Source organism: Gorilla gorilla, chromosome 18, assembly GCF_029281585.2.
Source record: "Gorilla gorilla gorilla isolate KB3781 chromosome 18, NHGRI_mGorGor1-v2.1_pri, whole genome shotgun sequence".
NCBI lineage: Eukaryota > Metazoa > Chordata > Mammalia > Primates > Hominidae > Gorilla > Gorilla gorilla.
This window is the reverse complement of record NC_073242.2, coordinates 47,642,823-47,657,147: the sequence shown is the minus strand read 5'-3', so window position 1 is coordinate 47,657,147 and position 14,325 is coordinate 47,642,823.

The window sequence follows — 14,325 nt, the reverse complement described above, 5'->3', positions numbered from 1 at the left end:
GAATGGAATGGAATAGAATGGAATCAACCCGAGTAGAACGGAATGGAATGGAATGGAATGTAATGGAATGGAATGGAATGGAATGGAATGGAATGTACCAAAGTAGAACGGAATGGAATGGAATGGAATGGAATGGAATGGAATGGAATGGAATGGAATGGAATGGAATGGAATGGAATGCAATGTACCCGAGTAGAACGGAATGGAATGGAATGGAATGGATTGGAATGGAATGGAATGGAATGGAATGGAATGTAACCGAGTAGAACGGAATGGAATGTAATTGAATGGAATGTAACCGGGTTGAACGGAACGGAATGGAATGGAATGGAATGGAATGGAATGGAATGGAATGGAATGGAATGGAATTGAGTGCAATGCAATGCAATGGAATGCAATGGAATGGAAAGGAATGGAATGGAATGGAATGGAATCTACCCGAGTAGAACGGAATGGAATGGAATTGAATGGAATGTAACCGAGTAGAACGGAACGGAATGGAATGGAATGGAATGGAATGGAATGCAATGGAATGGAATGGAATGGAATGGAATGGAATGGAATGGAATGGAATGGTATGGAATGGAATGGACACCAGTAGAATGGAATGGAATGGAATGGAATGGAATGGAATGGAATGGAATGGAATGGAATGGAATGGAATGGAATGGAATGGAATGGAATGGAATCTACCCGAGTAGAACGGAATGGAACGGAATGGAATGGAATGGAATGTACAGGAGCAGAACGGAATGGAATGCAATGGAATGGAATGGAATGTACCCGAGCAGAACGGAAAGGAATGAAATGGAAATGGAAAGGGAATGGAAATGGAACGGGAATGGAAATGGAACGGGAACGCAATTGAAACGGGAATGGAAATGGAACGGGAACGGAAACGGAACGAGAACGGAAATGGAACGGGAACGGAAACGGAACGGGAACGGAAATGGAACGGGAATGGTAACGGAACAGGAATGGAAATGGAACGGGAATGGAAAAGGAACGGGAATGGAAATGGATCGGGAAGGGAAATGGAACGGGAATGGTAATGGAACGGGAATGGAAATGGAACGGGAATGGAAAAGAAACGGGAATGGAAATGGAACGGGAATGGAAATGGAATGGGAATGGAAATGGAATGGAATGGAATGGAATGGAATGGAATGGAATGTACCGGAGTGGAGTGGAGTGGAGTGGAGTAGAGTGCACTGGAACGGAATGGAATGGAATGGAATGGAATGGAACGGAACGGAATGTACCTGAGAAGCACGGAATGGAATGGAATGGAATGGAATGGAATGGAATGGAATGTACCGGAGTGGAGTGGAGTGGAATGGAGTGGACTGGAGTGGTGTGGAGTGGAATGGAATGGAATGGAATGGAATGGAATGGAATGGAATGGAATGGAATGGAATGGAATGCAATGGAATGCAATGGAATGGAAAGGAATGGAATGGAATGGAATGGAATGGAATGGAATGGACAACAGTAGAATGGAATGGAATGGAATGGAATGGAATGGAATTCAATGGAATGGAATGGAATGGAATGGAATTCAATGGAATGGAATGGAATGGAATGGAATTCAATGGAATGGAATGGAATGGAATGGAATTCAATGGAATGGAATGGAATGGAATGGAATTCTATGGAATGGAATGGAGTGGAATCGAATGGAATCGAATGGAATCGAATGGAATGGAATGGAATAGAATGGAATCAACCCGAGTAGAACGGAGCGGAACGCAACGGAACGGAACGGAACGGAACGGGACGGAACGGAACGGAATGGAATGGAATGGAACGGAATTCCATGGAATGGAATGGAATGGAATGGAATGGAATGGAATTCGATGGAATGGAATGGAATGGATTGGAATGGAATGGAATAGAATGGAATCAACCCGAGTAGAACGGAACGGAACACAACGAAACGGAACGGAACGCAACGGAACGGAACGGAATGGAACGGAACGGAACGGAATGGAATGGAACGGAATTCAATGGAATGGAATGGAATGGAATGGAATTCTATGGAATGGAATGGAATGGAATGGAATGGAATGGAATGGAATGGAATGGAATTCCATGGAATGGAATGGAATGGAATGGAATGGAATGGAATTGAATGGAATCGAATGGAATCAAATGGGATCGAATGGAATGGAATGGAATAGAATGGAATCAACCCGAGTAGAACGGAATGGAATGGAATGGAATGGAATGGGATGGAATGGAATGGAATGGAATGGAATGGAACGGAATTCAATGGAATGGAATGGAATGGAATGGAATGGAATGGAATGGAATGGAATGGAATGGAATTCAATGGAATGGAATGGAACGGAAAGGAATTCAATGGAATGGAATGGAATGGAATGGAATGGAATGGAATGGAATGGAATGGAATGGAATTCCATGGAATGGAATGGAATGGAATGGAATTCCATGGAATGGAATGGAATGGAATGGAATTCAATGGAATGGAATGGAATGGAATCGAATGGAATGGAATGGAATGGAATGGAATGAAATGGAATGGAATGGAATAGAATGGAATCAACCTGAGTAGAACGGAATGGAATGGAATGGAATGGAATGGAATGGAATGGAATGGAATGGAATGGAATGGAATGGAATGGAATGTACCAACGTAGAACGGAATGGAATGGAATGGAATGGAATGGAATGGAATGGAATGGAATGGAATGGAATGGAATGGAATGTACACGAGTAGAACGGAATGGAATGGAATGGAATGGATTGGAATGGAATGGAATGGAATGGAATGGAATGTAACCGAGTAGAACGGAATGGAATGTAATTGAATGGAATGTAACCGAGTTGAACGGAACGGAATGGAATGGAATGGAATGGAATGGAATGGAATGGAATGGAATTGAGTGCAATGCAATGCAATTGAATGCAATGGAATGGAAAGGAATGGAATGGAATGGAATGGAATCTACCCGAGTAGAACGGAATGGAATGGAATTGAATGGAATGTAATCGAGTAGAACGGAACGGAATGGAATGGAATGGAATGGAATGCAATGGAATGGAATGGAATGGAATGGAATGGAATGGAATGGAATGGACACCAGTAGAATGGAATGGAATGGAATGGAATGGAATGGAATGGAATGGAATCTACCCGAGTAGAACGGAATGGAACGGAATGGAATGGAATGGAATGGACAGGAGCAGAACGGAATGGAATGCAATGGAATGGAATGGAATGTACCCGATCAGAACGGAATGGAATGAAATGGAAATGGAAAGGGAATGGAAATGGAACGGGAATGGAAATGGAACGGGAACGGAAATGGAACGGGAATGGAAATGGAACGGGAACGGAAACGGAACGAGAACGGAAATGGAACGGGAACGGAAACGGAACGGGAACGGAAATGGAACGGGAATGGTAACGGAACGGGAATGGAAATGGAACGGGAATGGAAATGGAACGGGAATGGAAATGGATCGGGAATGGAAATGGAACGGGAATGGTAATGGAACTGGAATGGAAATGGAACGGGAATGGAAAAGAAACGGGAATGGAAATGGAACGGGAATGGAAATGGAATGGGAATGGAAATGGAATGGAATGGAATGGAATGGAATGGAATGGAATGTACCGGAGTGGAGTGGAGTGGAGTGGAGTGGAGTAGAGTGCACTGGAACGGAATGGAATGGAATGGAATGGAATGGAATGGAACGGAACGGAATGTACCTGAGAAGCACGGAATGGAATGGAATGGAATGGAATGGAATGGAATGGAATGTACCGGAGTGGAGTGGAGTGGAATGGAGTGGAGTGGAGTGGAGTGGAGTGGAATGGAATGGAATGGAATGGAATGGAATGCAGTGGAATGCAATGGAATGGAAAGGAATGGAATGGAATGGAATGGAATGGAATGGAATGGAATGGAATGGACACCAGTAGAATGGAATGGAATGGAATGGAATGGAATGGAATGGAATGGAATGGAATGGAATGGAATGGAATTCAATGGAATGGAATGGAATGGAATGGAATTCTATGGAATGGAATGGAATGGAATTCTATGGAATGGAATGGAATGGAATGGAATGGAATGGAATGGAATTCTATGGAATGGAATGGAATGGATTGGAATGGAATGGAATGGAATGGAATGGAATTCAATGGAATGGAATGGAATGGAATGGAATGGAATTCAATGGAATGGAATGGAATGGAATGGAATGGAATGGAATGGAATGGAATCGAATGGAATCGAATGGAATCGAATGGAATCGAATGGAATAGAATGCAAACCCGAGTAGAATGGAATGGAATGGAATGGAATGGAATGGAATGGAATGGAATGGAATGGAATAGAATGGAATGGAATGGAATGGAATGGAATTCAAATGGAATGGAATGGAATGGAATTCTATGGAATGGAATGGAGTGGAATCGAATGGAATCGAATGGAATCGAATGGAATCGAATGGGATCGAATGGAATGGAATGGAATAGAATGGAATCAACCCGAGTAGAACGGAGCGGAACGCAACGGAACGGAACGGAACGGAGCGGAACGGAAAGGAATGGAATGGAATGGAATGGAACGGAATTCAAAGGAATGGAATGGAACAGAATGGAATTCAATGGAATGGAATGGAATGGAATGGAATGGAATTCAATGGAATGGAATGGAATGGAATGGAATGGAATGGAATGGAACGGAACGGAATTCTATGGAATAGAATGGAATGGAATTCTATGGAATGGAATGGAATGGAATGGAATGGAATGGAATGGAATTCAATGGAATGGAATGGAATGGAATGGAATTCAACGGAATGGAATGGAATTCAACGGAATGGAATGGAATGGAATGGAATGGAATGGAATGGAATGGAATGGAATGGAATGGAATGGAATTCAATGGAATGGAATGGAATGGAATGGAATTCCATGGAATGGAATGGAATGGAATGGAATGGAATGGAATGGAATGGAATGGAATGGAATAGAATGGAATCAACCCGAGTAGAACGGAATGGAATGGAATGGAATGGAATGGAATGGAATGGAATGGAATGGAATGGAATGGAATGTACCAAAGTAGAACGGAATGGAATGGAATGGAATGGAATGGAATGGAATGGAATGGAATGGAATGGAATGGAATGGAATGGAATGTACACGAATAGAACGGAATGTAATGGAATGGAATGGATTGGAATGGAATGGAATGGAATGGAATGGAATGTAACCGAGTAGAACGGAATGGAATGTAATTGAATGGAATGTAACCGAGTTGAACGGAACTGAATGGAATGGAATGGAATGGAATGGAATGGAATGGAATGGAATGGAATGGAATGGAATTGAGTGCAATGCAATGCAATGGAATGCAATGGAATGGAAAGGAATGGAATGGAATGGAATGGAATCTACCCGAGTAGAACGGAATGGAATGGAATTGAATGGAATGTAACCGAGTAGAAAGGAACGGAATGGAATGTAATGGAATGGAATGGAATGCAATGGAATGGAATGGAATGGAAGGGAATGGAATGGAATGGACACCAGTAGAATGGAATGGAATGGAATGGAATGGAATGGAATGGAATGGAATGGAATGGAATGGAATGGAATGGAATCTACCCGAGTAGAACGGAATGGAACGGAATGGAATGGAATGGAATGGACAGGAGCAGAACGGAATGGAATGCAATGGAATGGAATGGAATGTACCCGAGCAGAACGGAAAGGAATGAAATGGAAATGGAAAGGGAATGGAAATGGAACGGGAATGGAAATGGAACGGGAACGCAATTGAAACGGGAATGGAAATGGAACGGGAACGGAAACGGAACGAGAACGGAAATGGAACGGGAACGGAAACGGAACGGGAACGGAAATGGAACGGGAATGGTAACGGAACAGGAATGGAAATGGAACGGGAATGGAAAAGGAACGGGAATGGAAATGGATCGGGAATGGAAATGGAACGGGAATGGTAATGGAACGGGAATGGAAAAGGAACGGGAATGGAAAAGAAACGGGAATGGAAATGGAACGGGAATGGAAATGGAATGGGAATGGAAATGGAATGGAATGGAATGGAATGGAATGGAATGGAATGGAATGTACCGGAGTGGAGTGGAGTGGAGTGGAGTAGAGTGCACTGGAACGGAATGGAATGGAATGGAATGGAATGGAACGGAACGGAATGTACCTGAGAAGCACGGAATGGAATGGAATGGAATGGAATGGAATGGAATGGAATGTACCGGAATGGAGTGGAGTGGAATGGAGTGGACTGGAGTGGTGTGGAGTGGAATGGAATGGAATGGAATGGAATGGAATGGAATGGAATGCAATGGAATGCAATGGAATGGAAAGGAATGGAATGGAATGGAATGGAATGGAATGGAATGGAATGGAATGGAATGGACAACAGTAGAATGGAATGGAACGGAATGGAATGGAATGGAATGGAATGGAATGGAATGGAATGGAATGGAATGGAATGGAATGGAATTCAATGGAATGGAATGGAATGGAATGGAATTCAATGGAATGGAATGGAATGGAATGGAATTCCATGGAATGGAATGGAATGGAATGGAATTCTATGGAATGGAATGGAGTGGAATCGAATGGAATCGAATGGAATGGAATGGAATGGAATGGAATAGAATGGAATCAACCCGAGTAGAACGGAGCGGAACGCAACGGAACGGAACGGAACGGAACGGGACGGAACGGAACGGAATGGAATGGAATGGAACGGAATTCCATGGAATGGAATGGAATGGAATGGAATTCAATGGAATGGAATGGAATGGAATGGAATGGAATGGAATGGAATGGAATTCGATGGAATGGAATGGAATGGATTGGAATGGAATGGAATAGAATGGAATCAACCCGAGTAGAACGGAACGGAACACAACGGAACGGAACGGAACGCAACGGAACGGAACGGAACGGAACGGAACGGAACGGAATGGAATGGAATGGAACGGAATTCAATGGAATGGAATGGAATGGAATGGAATTCTATGGAATGGAATGGAATGGAATGGAATGGAATGGAATGGAATGGAATTCCATGGAATGGAATGGAATGGAATGGAATTGAATGGAATGGAATGGAGTGGAATGGAATGGAATCGAATGGAATTGAATGGAATCGAATGGAATCAAATGGGATCGAATGGAATGGAATGGAATAGAATGGAATCAACCCGAGTAGAACGGAATGAAATGGAATGGAATGGAATGGGATGGAATGGAATGGAATGGAATGGAATGGAACGGAATTCAATGGAATGGAATGGAATGGAATGGAATGGAATGGAATGGAATGGAATGGAATTCAATGGAATGGAATGGAACGGAATGGAATTCAATGGAATGGAATGGAATGGAATGGAATTCCATGGAATGGAATGGAATGGAATGGAATTCCATGGAATGGAATGGAATTCCATGGAATGGAATGGAATGGAATGGAATTCCATGGAATGGAATGGAATGGAATGGAATTCCATGGAATGGAATGGAATGGAATGGAATTCCATGGAATGGAATGGAATGGAGTGGAATTCCATGGAATGGAATGGAATGGAATGGAATTCAATGGAATGGAATGGATTGGAATGGAATGGAATGGAATGGAATGGAATGGAATGAAATGGAATGGAATGGAATAGAATGGAATCAACCTGAGTAGAACGGAATGGAATGGAATGGAATGGAATGGAATGGAATGTACCAAAGTAGAACGGAATGGAATGGAATGGAATGGAATGGAATGGAATGGAATGGGATGGAATGGAATGGAATGGAATGGAATGGAATGGAATGTAACCGAGTAGAACGGAATGGAATGTAATTGAATGGATTGGAATGGAATGGAATGGAATGGAATGGAATGTAACCGAGTAGAACGGAATGGAATGTAATTGAATGGAATGTAACCGAGTTGAACGGAACGGAATGGAATGGAATGGAATGGAATGGAATGGAATGGAATGGAATGGAATGGAATTGAGTGCAATGCAATGCAATGGAATGCAATGGAATGGAAAGGAATGGAATGGAATGGAATGGAATCTACCCGAGTAGAACGGAATGGAATGGAATTGAATGGAATGTAATCGAGTAGAACGGAACGGAATGGAATGGAATGGAATGGAATGGAATGCAATGGAATGGAATGGAATGGAATGGAATGGAATGGAATGGACACCAGTAGAATGGAATGGAATGGAATGGAATGGAATGGAATGGAATGGAATGGAATGGAATCTACCCGAGTAGAACGGAATGGAACGGAATGGAATGGAATGGAATGGACAGGAGCAGAACGGAATGGAATGCAATGGAATGGAATGGAATGTACCCGAGCAGAACGGAATGGAATGAAATGGAAATGGAAAGGGAATGGAAATGGAACGGGAATGGAAATGGAACGGGAACGGAAATGGAACGGGAATGGAAATGGAACGGGAACGGAAACGGAACGAGAACGGAAATGGAACGGGAACGGAAACGGAACGGGAACGGAAATGGAACGGGAATGGTAACGGAACGGGAATGGAAATGGAACGGGAATGGAAATGGAACGGGAATGGAAATGGATCGGGAATGGAAATGGAACGGGAATGGTAATGGAACTGGAATGGAAATGGAACGGGAATGGAAAAGAAACGTGAATGGAAATGGAACGGGAATGGAAATGGAATGGGAATGGAAATGGAATGGAATGGAATGGAATGGAATGGAATGGAATGTACCGGAGTGGAGTGGAGTGGAGTGGAGTGGAGTAGAGTGCACTGGAACGGAATGGAATGGAATGGAATGGAATGGAATGGAATGGAACGGAACGGAATGTACCTGAGAAGCACTGAATTGAATGGAATGGAATGGAATGGAATGGAATGTACCGGAGTGGAGTGGAGTGGAATGGAGTGGAGTGGAGTGGAGTGGAGTGGAATGGAATGGAATGGAATGGAACGGAATGCAATGGAATGCAATGGAATGGAAAGGAATGGAATGGAATGGAATGGAATGGAATGGAATGGAATGGAATGGAATGGAATGGAATGGACACCAGTAGAATGGAATGGAATGGAATGGAATGGAATGGAATGGAATGGAATGGAATGGAATGGAATGTAACCGAGTAGAACGGAATGGAATGTAATTGAATGGAATGTAACCGGGTTGAACGGAACGGAATGGAATGGAATGGAATGGAATGGAATGGAATGGAATGGAATGGAATTGAATGCAATGCAATGCAATGGAATGCAATGGAATGGAAAGGAATGGAATGGAATGGAATGGAATCTACCCGAGTAGAACGGAATGGAATGGAATTGAATGGAATGTAACCGAGTAGAACGGAACGGAATGGAATGGAATGGAATGGAATGGAATGCAATAGAATGGAATGGAATGGAATGGAATGGAATGGAATGGAATGGAATGGAATGGACACCAGTAGAATGGAATGGAATGGAATGGAATGGAATGGAATGGAATGGAATGGAATGGAATGGAATGGAATGGAATGGAATCTACCCGAGTAGAACGGAATGGAACGGAATGGAATGGAATGAAATGTACAGGAGCAGAACGGAATGGAATGCAATGGAATGGAATGGAATGTACCCGAGCAGAACGGAAAGGAATGAAATGGAAATGGAAAGGGAATGGAAATGGAACGGGAATGGAAATGGAACGGGAACGCAATTGAAACGGGAATGGAAATGGAACGGGAACGGAAACGGAACGAGAACGGAAATGGAACGGGAACGGAAACGGAACGGGAACGGAAATGGAACGGGAATGGTAACGGAACAGGAATGGAAATGGAACGGGAATGGAAAAGGAACGGGAATGGAAATGGATCGGGAATGGAAATGGAACGGGAATGGTAATGGAACGGGAATGGAAATGGAACGGGAATGGAAAAGAAACGGGAATGGAAATGGAACGGGAATGGAAATGGAATGGGAATGGAAATGGAATGGAATGGAATGGAATGGAATGGAATGGAATGGAATGTACCGGAGTGGAGTGGAGTGGAGTGGACTAGCGTGCACTGGAACGGAATGGAATGGAATGGAATGGAACGGAACGGAATGAACCTGAGAAGCACGGAATGGAATGGAATGGAATGGAATGGAATGGAATGGAATGTACCGGAGTGGAGTGGAGTGGAATGGAGTGGACTGGAGTGGTGTGGAGTGGAATGGAATGGAATGGAATGGAATGGAATGGAATGGAATGGAATGGAATGGAATGGAATGGAATGCAATGGAATGCAATGGAATGGAAAGGAATGGAATGGAATGGAATGGAATGGAATTGAATGGAATGGACAACAGTAGAATGGAATGGAACGGAATGGAATGGAATGGAATGGAATGGAATGGAATGGAATGGAATGGAATGGAATGGAATTCAATGGAATGGAATGGAATGGAATGGAATTCTATGGAATGGAATGGAGTGGAATCGAATGGAATCGAATGGAATCGAATGGAATGGAATGGAATAGAATGGAATCAACCCGAGTAGAACGGAGCGGAACGCAACGGAACGGAACGGAACGGAACGGGACGGAACCGATCGGAATGGAATGGAATGGAACGGAATTCCATGGAATGGAATGGAATGGAATGGAATTCAATGGAATGGAATGGAATGGAATGGAATGGAATTCGATGGAATGGAATGGAATGGATTGGTATGGAATGGAATAGAATGGAATCAACCCGAGTAGAACGGAACGGAACACAACGGAACGGAACGGAACGCAACGGAACGGAACGGAACGGAACGGAACGGAACGGAATGGAATGGAATGGAACGGAATTCAATGGAATGGAATGGAATGGAATGGAATTCTATGGAATGGAATGGAATGGAATGGAATGGAATGGAATTCCATGGAATGGAATGGAATGGAATGGAATGGAATGGAATTCAATGGAATGGAATGGAGTGGAATGGAATGGAATCGAATGGAATTGAATGGAATCGAATGGAATCAAATGGGATCGAATGGAATGGAATGGAATAGAATGGAATCAACCCGAGTAGAACGGAATGAAATGGAATGGAATGGAATGGGATGGAATGGAATGGAATGGAATGGAATGGAACGGAATTCAATGGAATGGAATGGAATGGAATGGAATGGAATGGAATGGAATGGAATTCAATGGAATGGAATGGAACGGAATGGAATTCAATGGAATGGAATGGAATGGAATGGAATGGAATGGAATTCCATGGAATGGAATGGAATGGAATGGAATTCCATGGAATGGAATGGAATGGAATGGAATTCCATGGAATGGAATGGAATGGAATGGAATGGAATGGAATGGAATGTACCGGAGTGGAGTGGAGTGGAGTGGAGTAGAGTGCACTGGAACGGAATGGAATGGAATGGAATGGAATGGAACGGAACGGAATGTACCTGAGAAGCACGGAATGGAATGGAATGGAATGGAATGGAATGGAATGGAATGTACCGGAGTGGAGTGGAGTGGAATGGAGTGGACTGGAGTGGTGTGGAGTGGAATGGAATGGAATGGAATGGAATGGAATGGAATGGAATGGAATGGAATGGAATGGAATGGAATGGAATGCAATGGAATGCAATGGAATGGAAAGGAATGGAATGGAATGGAATGGAATGGAATGGAATGGACAACAGTAGAATGGAATGGAATGGAATGGAATGGAATGGAATTCAATGGAATGGAATGGAATGGAATGGAATTCAATGGAATGGAATGGAATGGAATGGAATTCAATGGAATGGAATGGAATGGAATGGAATTCAATGGAATGGAATGGAATGGAATGGAATTCTATGGAATGGAATGGAGTGGAATCGAATGGAATCGAATGGAATCGAATGGAATGGAATGGAATAGAATGGAATCAACCCGAGTAGAACGGAGCGGAACGCAACGGAACGGAACGGAACGGAACGGGACGGAACGGAACGGAATGGAATGGAATGGAACGGAATTCCATGGAATGGAATGGAATGGAATGGAATGGAATGGAATTCGATGGAATGGAATGGAATGGATTGGAATGGAATGGAATAGAATGGAATCAACCCGAGTAGAACGGAACGGAACACAACGAAACGGAACGGAACGCAACGGAACGGAACGGAATGGAACGGAACGGAACGGAATGGAATGGAACGGAATTCAATGGAATGGAATGGAATGGAATGGAATTCTATGGAATGGAATGGAATGGAATGGAATGGAATGGAATGGAATGGAATTCCATGGAATGGAATGGAATGGAATGGAATGGAATGGAATGGAATTGAATGGAATCGAATGGAATCAAATGGGATCGAATGGAATGGAATGGAATAGAATGGAATCAACCCGAGTAGAACGGAATGGAATGGAATGGAATGGAATGGAATGGAATGGAATGGAATGGAATGGAATGGACACCAGTAGAATGGAATGGAATGGAATGGAATGGAATGGAATGGAATCTACCCGAGTAGAACGGAATGGAACGGAATGGAATGGAATGGAATGGACAGGAGCAGAACGGAATGGAATGCAATGGAATGGAATGGAATGTACCCGAGCAGAACGGAATGGAATGAAATGGAAATGGAAAGGGAATGGAAATGGAACGGGAATGGAAATGGAACGGGAACGGAAATGGAACGGGAATGGAAATGGAACGGGAACGGAAACGGAACGAGAACGGAAATGGAACGGGAACGGAAACGGAACGGGAACGGAAATGGAACGGGAATGGTAACGGAACGGGAATGGAAATGGAACGGGAATGGAAATGGAACGGGAATGGAAATGGATCGGGAATGGAAATGGAACGGGAATGGTAATGGAACTGGAATGGAAATGGAACGGGAATGGAAAAGAAACGGGAATGGAAATGGAACGGGAATGGAAATGGAATGGGAATGGAAATGGAATGGAATGGAATGGAATGGAATGGAATGGAATGTACCGGAGTGGAGTGGAGTGGAGTGGAGTGGAGTAGAGTGCACTGGAACGGAATGGAATGGAATGGAATGGAATGGAATGGAACGGAACGGAATGTACCTGAGAAGCACGGAATGGAATGGAATGGAATGGAATGGAATGGAATGTAACGGAGTGGAGTGGAGTGGAATGGAGTGGAGTGGAGTGGAGTGGAGTGGAATGGAATGGAATGGAATGGAACGGAATGCAATGGAATGCAATGGAATGGAAAGGAATGGAATGGAATGGAATGGAATGGAATGGAATGGAATGGAATGGAATGGAATTCAATGGAATGGAATGGAATGGAATGGAATGGAATGGAATGGAATGGAATTCAATGGAATGGAATGGAATGGAATGGAATTCAATGGTATGGAATGGAATGGAATGGAATTCCATGGAATGGAATGGAATGGAATCGAATGGAATGGAATGGAATGGAATGGAATGGAATGGAATAGAATGGAATCAACCCGAGTAGAACGGAATGGAATGGAATGGAATGTAATGGAATGGAATGGAATGGAATGGAATGGAATGTACCAAAGTAGAACGGAATGGAATGGAATGGAATGGAATGGAATGGAATGGAATGGAATGGAATGGAATGGAATGGAATGCAATGTACCCGAGTAGAACGGAATGGAATGGAATGGAATGGATTGGAATGGAATGGAATGGAATGGAATGGAATGGAATGGAATGGAATGGAATGGAATGGAATGGAATGGAATGGAATCTACCCGAGTAGAACGGAATGGAACGGAATGGAATGGAATGGAATGTACAGGAGCAGAACGGAATGGAATGCAATGGAATGGAATGGAATGTACCCGAGCAGAACGGAAAGGAATGAAATGGAAATGGAAAGGGAATGGAAATGGAACGGGAATGGAAATGGAACGGGAACGCAATTGAAACGGGAATGGAAATGGAACGGGAACGGAAACGGAACGAGAACGGAAATGGAACGGGAACGGAAACGGAACGGGAACGGAAATGGAACGGGAATGGTAACGGAACAGGAATGGAAATGGAACGGGAATGGAAAAGGAACGGGAATGGAAATGGATCGGGAAGGGAAATGGAACGGGAATGGTAATGGAACGGGAATGGAAATGGAACGGGAATGGAAAAGAAACGGGAATGGAAATGGAACGGGAATGGAAATGGAATGGGAATGGAAATGGAATGGAATGGAATGGAATGGAATGGAATGGAATGTACCGGAGTGGAGTGGAGTGGAGTGGAGTAGAGTGCACTGGAACGGAATGGAAT